At 58.6% G+C, this 8,676-nt stretch overlaps 1 long non-coding RNA gene across 1 annotated transcript in view; it reads right to left on the reverse strand.

The window, feature by feature from the left end:
• The window catches only part of LOC121470875 (uncharacterized), a 47,155-nt gene extending 39,121 nt beyond the window's left edge, over window positions 1–8,034 (reverse strand). Inside the window, exons 1-2 of the long non-coding RNA XR_005982102.2 lie at window positions 7,782–8,034; window positions 1,473–1,929 (exon numbers count right to left, since the gene is read on the reverse strand). This is a non-coding gene — a long non-coding RNA (uncharacterized lncRNA). The remainder of the gene's footprint in view (window positions 1–1,472; window positions 1,930–7,781) is intronic.
• Window positions 8,035–8,676: the final 642 nt, after the last annotated feature.

The following is an 8,676-nucleotide window of genomic DNA, read 5'->3' on the forward strand; positions in this document are numbered from 1 at the left end:
AAACCCCACTGTCAGCCTGGCCTCACCTCACAGAGGAGCCAGGGAGGGCTGGGCTGTTTTACACCAGCGCAGCAACAAAACCTCTGCCTAACTCAGCCCAAAGAGCTCAGCTGGAAAATGCAGAACTACAGCGAGACCACGGCACAAATCTCATCCCTCCTCCTCTTCCCTGTGTTCCAGAGGCAGGGACAGCACAGGGAGACTCCTGCTGGAAAGGGATGAGGTCAAGGGCTTGGTACGTTCATGGGATCACCAGGGGAGAGCCACAACCCGTGGGATCATCGGGGGAAAACCACAATCCTGGGATCATCGGGGGAAAACCACAACCCCCATGGGATCATCAGGGGAAAGCCACAACCCCCATGGGATCAGCAGGGGGAAAGCCACAATCCCCATGGGATCATCAGGGGGAAAACCACAACCCACGGGATCATCAGAGGGGAAAGCCACAACCCCCGTGGGATCATCAGAGGGGAAAACCACAACCCATGGAATCATCGGGGGAGAGGGAGAGTCCCAACCCATGGGATCATCGGGGGAGAGGGAGAGTCCCAACCCATGGGATCATTGGGGGGACCACAACCCCAAGGCACTGGGGAGAGTCTGAGCTGCACCAGCACCACTCAGGAGGTGACTGAGAGGAGAATGAACTGCCTCAGCTGAGTTCAAACAGATGCTGCAGTGCTTGAAGACTGAAATCAAGAGCTGCTCCAGCCACTCAGAGCTCCAGGCTCCCATCTGTCTCCTCTGGGAAGAGCCAACACCAGACCCTCCTGGATTTCTGGTCAGCAGCAGCTCATTCCCCACCCAGGAAATCCCACTCCACCCTCCCTCCCCCAGGCCAAACACCCTCAGTCCCCCAGCTGTCCCCAGCAGCTCCTCAGGCACTTGTCCCATGTCACACCCAGGTGACAACACCAGCACAAGCCCCCTCAAAGTCCCAAGTCTGGCATCATTTTCTAGCAGGAAAATGGATTTTCCATCCCAAGGAGGTTCACAGCAGCCTCCCTTCCAAAGGGAGCCTTCCAGCTCCTCCTCTGGAGCCTCCAGGAGCCCCTCAGGACAAGCCACACCTTGTCCCCAGTGACCCTGACTTGGGTCCCCCCTGCAGCCATCACTGGCCTAGGAGAGTGGAAAACCATCAGGATTCCCCTCCTGAGGGAAAGGAAGGAAAACCTCCTGGGAGGCTGCAGCCTTTAACCTTTTATCCATAACTCAGCAATAAAACTCCAGGAAGAAAACTCCTACTGGGGATTTCAAGCTGGAATGACATGAAAAAATTCATGTATTGATTAAAGCAGCTGGTCCAGCTGTCAGAACAAACCTGTCTGCTCCCTCATGCCCTCACAGCAGCTCCCTGCATTGAGCATTGTTTTTTCCTCAAGACAGGGAAAATATCATTTTCCAAGAAGTCCAACAGGAAGGTGCTTTAAAAACAAAAAAAAAAGGAAAAATACATGGTTTTGACTCACGTCAGAGCAGCAGGATTTGTCCTCCAGGAGTGCATTGAATCCTTCCTCCTGCAGAGCCAGGATGCTCGGAGTAGCCCAGAAAAAGAGGGAATTGTAGCCTCAGGCTGTAGTAAGTGCTGCTTTTCCCCATCTGTCCCTCGGGAGATTCCCTGTGCTGAAGCCGGAGCCAGTCCCAGCAGGATGGTGCCAACAGCAGTAAATCCACGGGATTTGGGAGGAGCAGAAGGCACGGTGCCATTCCCAGCTGCAGACAGAAGGGAGCATCCAAACCCCAGGCAGGCTCAGGGCTCGGGATCCCAGCGCAGAGGAACCAGCCAGGGCCAAATCCTGCCTCGGGAGCCCTTCCCTGGCGCGGGGGACAAGTGCCACTCCTGTCCTGGCGTCCCCACCGCTGGCACAAGGAGGTTCCAGCAGCTCCTGGGGCCGATGGGAGCTGTCCCTGCAGGAATGCCAAACCCTGTGGAGAAGCAAAGGTCAGGATGAGGGACAGGAGTGGCCTCGGTCACCGCAGCACGACCTCGTGTCCAGTCCTGGCTCTGCTCGGGGCACCTGAGCACATCCCACAGAGCAGGGCTGCAAGATATCCCCAAATTTGGCACCCAAATGGTGCCAAACTCCGGGAGCCAGCTGGATTTCCCTGCTGCTGCTGCTGAGCAGAGGCGCTGGCCGTGCTGGTGGCCACAGCCCAGGGAGCACTGGCCACCTCCTCGCCCAGGGCTGGTCCCATGGCTCCTGGCACATGGATTCCCGCTTGAATCCATGCAGGGAAAAGAGCCCGGGACCGATTCCTCGCAGGAATCACAGCAAACACCCAGAGGCGACAATTCCCAAGCTGAATTCCCACCAGGACCAGGAGCTGAGCCCTCCGAGGAGGCTCTGGGCACAGAGGATGTGGCTGTCCCTTACCTCTGGTGACAACCCCAGCACAGCAGCAGCTCCTCCCCAGAGCAGCCTGTGGCAGCAGCGGGGGCAGGCAGCAGATTTTGGGGGGGTTTGGAGTCTCTGCCGTGTGCCAGGTCCCCCCGGAGCCCCTCGGGCCACCCGGGCTCGCAGCAGCCCCGCTCGGGCTCGTTAGGGCGCCGCTGCCGCCGGCACAAAGTCCGTATTTGTTTCCCCGCAGGGGTGGAAAGAAAGGGGGTTTTGTGTTTTCTTCCTCTGCTCTTTGCAGGCTGCGGGGAGTTTATTTGACACTCCAGCACTCTTTGTGAGCTGAGTGCCCCGGGATAAATGCTACCCTTAAGAGTTACTTGGCGTTAGACAGAGGGACCCTCTTCAGAGGAGAATGGGGGCTTGTTGGGATGGGGTGGGAGGGGGCACGGGGAGGGGGGCTCGAGGAGAGCCCTCATAGAAGGGTCTCTGTCCTGGCCTCACAATGGAGCGAATTCTTCAAGATACCGGGAGCTGAAAGGAAGGAAGGAACTTTCCTCCTTTTAAAAAGGATTTTCAGGAACAATTGAAGAAGCCATAAAAAGGGGAGCATTATTCCCCATCCAGGCCGCTGGGCTGGGAAGCTTCTCCCTCCTCCCCCTCCGAGCCCTGGGCTGGGCACATCCCACAGATCCCACTGGGACAAGCACAGGGGTGGCACGAGGGTCACTTTATGGAGAGGACAGCCCAGACCCTGCCAGCCAGAGATGTCCTTGTCCTCCCTCCCACAGCCAGGTGCCACCTCTTCCTGCCTCCAGATCCTTCTGCCTCCACAGGAAAAAGGGATTATCCCGGGAACAGGGATGAAACACCCACCATCCTGCCAGGGCTGCAGGAACCACTGTCCCCAGGGACACAGCCCAGATCCCTGCAGCCAGAGGATGGCATTTCCATGGAAAACAGCTGGAGAGGGCCCTGCCAGGCACTGCCAGGTGAGCAGCTCCTCCTCCCCAGCGCATGGGGAGTTTTCTGCACACCCTCACCTCACACGGCCCAGGAAGAGGAGCTCAGCTCTGGCTGGGGAGCTTCACCTCCAGCCTGGCTCCACCACAGACCCCAACCCCCTCCAGAGTGATGGATTCAGCTCCCACTCCCTCCCAGGGCCACTGGTGGCCAGGTCCCCCCCAAGCCCAGCCAAGCAGGACCCTCCTACTCCCACCCCATCCCAGGGGCTGCCGTGCAGCATCCCCAGAACCCCAAACAGAGCCCCAGAGGATCCCTCATTCCCTCCAGGTGCTCGGGAAATGCTGGAACAAGAACCAAGCCAAGCCCAGGGAAGAGCTGGCTGTGAGGAAACCTCCTGGAGCTCATCCCACCCTCCCCCCAGCAGGGAAGGGACCTGCTCTCCAGGCTCTGGAATTGCAGGGAAGCTCCTGTCAGCTGGAATTCCTGCAGTTCCAGCCTCAGGGACAGGCACCTGCCTGTTGGTGTCACTGGCAGCCCAGGTGCCAGCGCTGGCAGCAGCTCCTGTCCCTCCACCTTGCCTGGTGCTGGGGCAGTGCCAGCCCTGGGTTTGTCTGCAGGGAACAAGGATGGGCAGGGACAGCGTCACAGGAACCCCCTGAGCTGCCACCCCACAATTCACAGAATCACCAAGTTGGAAGAGACCTTCAAAATCATCGAGTCCAGCCCAGCCCCAACACCTCAACTAAACCCTGGCACCCAGTGCCACATCCAGGCTTGTTTTAAACACACCCAGGGATGGTGACCCCACCACCTCCCCAGACCATTCCACAACTTTATCACTCTTTCAGTGAAAAACTTTCTCCTAATATCCTAACCTCGTGCCTGCCAGCGGGACCCCACACCCCAAAAACATCTTTTCTCTTACAAACTTAGGCAAAACTTCCAAAAACCCTCACGCTTTGGCCTGAAGCAGCTCCAGTGGCAGCAGTGACACCCAGCCACCCCGGACTGGGCACAGCGTGACACCAGAGCAGCTTCTCCAGCCGACCCCAGGCAGGACCCAGGGAGATCCAGGAGCCCAGCAGGATCCAAGAGCCCAGGTCCAGGAGATCCAGGAGAATCCAGGAGAATCCAAGAGATCCAGGAGCCCAGGGCAGAGTTCCTGCACGGCACAAAACCCCTCCGGCCCTGCTGATCCAGGCCTGTCCCAGCAAAGCTCCAGGCTGCCTTAGGCTGAGCTTTACCCAGCAGAGCCCTCGGGAGGTTTTCCTAGAGCTCCGATCCCCTGCCAGGCAGAAAAAGCAGCAATAAAACCCCGGAGGAATCAGCTTTAGGAACAACCCGAGCAGACCACGTTCACTCCCCATATACAAAACCCATTCCGAGATTGATTTATTTTTTTCCCCTCAGCAAAGCTGCACAACCACCCAGGGATCAAACACATTTATTTAAAGGCTTAGGTTTTAGTCTGCGGCTTGGCAGGAGGAGCAGGCGATTGAATTGGAAAATGTTCCCTCCTCTGAGGGCACCGCACAGCCCTTCGCACCTCATCAGCCCCATCCCACCCGGGAGGGGCCGAGGTGACAACGAGCCCTGACCGCCCTCCCTGCCCAGGAAATCGCTTCCTGCAATCCCGGTGCTGCCAAAGAGGAGGGAAAACCCCAAAAAATGGGAAAAGGGGAAGCCTTGGAGTGCTGAAATCAGGCCGGGAGCAGCGCAGAGAGGGCCCAGGGAGCCGTGAGGCCGCCAAGCCTGATCCCGCCCTGAGAGCCTCCCTCAGAAAGGAGCGGCGTTTATTATTTCATAAAAGCCCTTCCACGCCGTGTTTACACCAACACGGGGCACTTTTTTGCCCCCTCATTTCACTTTTAAACCCATCTTTCCTGGTGGAAGCAGCCCGGTTGGACAAGGCCACGCTTTGTACGGCAGCTCCAGCTCTGGGCGCTGGCAGAGCCCTGGGCTCTCCTCGCCCTCTCTTTTGTTGCTTTGCTTTTCTGTTCAAACTTCAAACAACCCCCAAACCCCCCAGGAAGCTGCATTGTGCTCCTGCCATGATCCCCCCGCCGTCTGGGGGGCGGGTGTGGCCCAAATCTTTTGATCTCCGAAAATTTAAGGATCATTCCTTATCCAGGAGAATTCCCAGATGGAGGAGCTCGAGTCCAAAACTGTCCAGATCAAAGCCAGCTGCTGTTAAAAATCACCAGGGAGAAGGGATGCTGCTGGATTGAATAGATTTCAAACCAGGCAGGAGGGGAATGGAAAAAGTTCAGCCTTGCAAGAGCCAGGTCAGAGCTGGGAGCTTCCAGATGTCACAGGCAGAGCAATCCTAAAAAAAGTCAGGTCCCAACATTCCCCAAGCCCTCTCTGCACCTGCAACCCTGAGCCCAGCTCAGCCAGGTACAGGTGAGGTGGCACCTGAGCTTAGAGACCCCTGAACCCCCCAAAATCCCATTTAACTCTGAGCTGTCCCCCAAACACTGCAGGTGACACTGCTCTGCTCGTGTGGCACCCACTGTCCCAGGCTGCTGGGACACTGCTCATTTTCCAGCCCACCTTCCCCAGGACATTCCCCATATTCCAGGATATGCCTCGTTTTCCAGCCCTTCAGGCCTGAATCCACATTCCCCAGGACATTCCTCATTTTCCAGGATATGCCTCATTTCATTTTCCAGCCTTTCAGGGCTGAATCCGCCTTCCCCAGCAGGTCCCAGCCATTCCAGAGGGATCTGGGGATGGATCCTTCAGCCAAAGGAAACAGCCCCGGCTCAGCACCTCCAAACCGGGTCCTGCCAACACCCCAGAGAGCGGGATGAGCCCATTTGGGATCTCTTCCCTTTCTCGGCAGCCAGGAGGATCCTGCTGGACTCCACAGCCCTGAATTCCTGGTTCAGCAGACTGAGCAGGGACACTCCTGTTCCCAAATCCTTTGGGCAGGAGAAGCACCTGCAGCTCCTGAGACCAGTCAGAGCAGAGCACCTGAGCCTGCTCCCCCTGCCCAGGTCAGCATTCCCCAAAATCCCTTTTTCCTCGGGAGACACCTCAGCCTTCCCCAAAATCCCTCCTGCCTCGGGAGACAGCACCACACAGGTGTCACCACTCCTGCCCACGGGGGGATTTTGTCTCCTCCTGACCCCACAAGAATCGGGATTTGGGGTTCATTTCACACCTCAGCTGGGAGCTTCTTCCCAAACAGGGCGATCACCACCGCATCAAATGCGGTTTGAAAGATGCCATATCTCCCAAACCTTTGATTAGGGATACCTGAATATGGAAAGCACCTGGTAAGCTTAAAAAAAGCCCAAATCTTGATAGAGCAGATCCAGATGGTTTTCCAGCAAAGCCTTGGAAAATGAGAGCACAAAGTGATTGTCTCCATAGCAAAGTTCCAACTCATGGCAGAACCCACACCTGGGGGTGATGCCTTAAATTTCAGCTTTCATATTTGAAGGGTTGAGGCGAACCAGGAAGATTTCTCCTCCCCAGTTCCACAGGGAATTGAGAACTTTGACGTCCTGAAAGCATCACCTGCCCGCCAGCAGAGAGGGCCGCTGTCCTTGGGAGCCCCGCTCCAGTTTCCCAGCTGGGATCTCCCCTCCACAACCCCGGGCAAAGCAAACCGCAGCCTCTTCCCCAGGCCTGAGTCACCAACGCTCTGCCCCCGCTTCCCTCCCCGCGGCTGCGCCCGCGATTATAAAAAGATGGCTCAATTAGCAAGGGCTGAGCAACTCCCGCAGCCTCCAAAGCCTTCTGAGGAAATTCCGAGCCAGCAGCGAGCAACACCAACAATGTCCGGGCAATAAAACCTCCTCTGGTGCCTATCAGAGTAACCTCAAACATCCTTTCCCCAAAAGCAGCAGATCCGGGCTGGAGTTCCCCTGGCCACGCCGGGTCCCCGGGAGCAGCCAGCGCTAATTTCTGTCTGTGCTGTCGGCTGCAGGTCTAGACTGGTGTGGTCTTTTTGTTGTAGCCAGCAAAAGAAGGGAGTCATTCATATATTTTTTTTTCTCCAGGATTCACACAAAAGTGCTCTTGTGCATCCCAGAGGCGCGGATCGGCAGGCGCGGGCCGGCTCGCCCCGGGGCTGGGACGGGCTCCGAGGGGCTGCGGCCGCTGCTCAAACCCCGCCCGAGCACCTGCCCCGGGGCCAGCCTTTTGGGCAACCAATTCCCACGGCACGGAAGGGAAAAGCCCTAAAAATAAACCCAAAAAAACCGCAAACGACGAAGGAAAACAGCGGCCACACGCTTTTCCTTGGAGAAAAGGGGAAAACTCCACCAGGAGCATCCCGGGCCGGAGCCCCGAGCCCGGGCAGAGGAAGGGACACAAAGGGGATGGCACAGGGGGAGAAGCCACAGCGGGTGCGGGCACCGAGGGGACCCGCAGTGCCCAGCACAGTCCCCCCGTGCCGAGGAGCAAACGCGGGGCGCAGGAGCCCCGTGCTGAGCCCCGCACCCCCGAGCCGAGCGGGGCACCCACCTCCAGCTCCGCCGGCAGCGCCCGGCGCCTCCCGGGGCTGCGGCTGCTCCGGTGCGCCGAGCGGCATCTTCCTCATCCTCCTTCTGCAGAGCCTCCGGGGGGCGGATATCGCCCCGCTCCCAGCGGGAATCCCACCGGGAATATCCCCGGGAGCGCCGGGATGGGCAGCGGGAGCGGCGGCACCGCAGCCAGGGATGCTCCGAGTGCGGCTGCCGAGCCATTCCCCCTTTTATAACCCCACAGCGGCGGCGGGCGGGCGGCGCGGCTTCACGGGACTTGTAGTTCCTCCCCCCGGCCTGGAGCCGCCTCCCTCCGCCCGCCAGTCCCTCCCTGTCCCTCTGTCCGTCCGTCCGTCCGTCCGTCCGTCCGTGGGCTGGGAGGGAGGGGACGGTGCAGGCGGTTCGGCAGGAGCCGGGGGTCGGAGGAACCGGGACCCCGCCGTTCTCCAGGAGAGGGAAGAGCCGATGGTTTTGCCTGGAAAAGTCCGGTTTTCCGCGGGATTCTTGGAGCCGCATCCCTGGCACAGCCAGCGCGACGCCACAGCGGCCCTAAAGTGAATGAGTAACCCCAAAACCGCGGCACGAACCGCGAGCGCTTCAATCGTGCCGGGTATGGGTTATTGTTTTGTTTAATTATTCTCCCAATTATTAATTTAACTTAATTATTAACCCATCCGAGGAACGAATGAGCAATTAAGCGTGCTGTTGACTGCGGGGCTCATTTCAGGCCCGTTCTCCCAAGCCCTGGGTGCTGGCAGAGTCTCCCAGCGGGATGGAGCCGTGTCCTGCAGGTTCCCTCTGCCCTCTGAACCCCACGTGCTGTGGGGAAGGTCCTGGAAGGGCACAGCGGGCACGAGGAGGGGGTGGCACCGTGCCCGTGTCCCCTCCAGGAGCTG

The sequence above is a fragment of the Taeniopygia guttata genome, chromosome 18 (assembly GCF_048771995.1).
Source record: "Taeniopygia guttata chromosome 18, bTaeGut7.mat, whole genome shotgun sequence".
Taxonomy (NCBI): Eukaryota; Metazoa; Chordata; class Aves; order Passeriformes; family Estrildidae; genus Taeniopygia; species Taeniopygia guttata.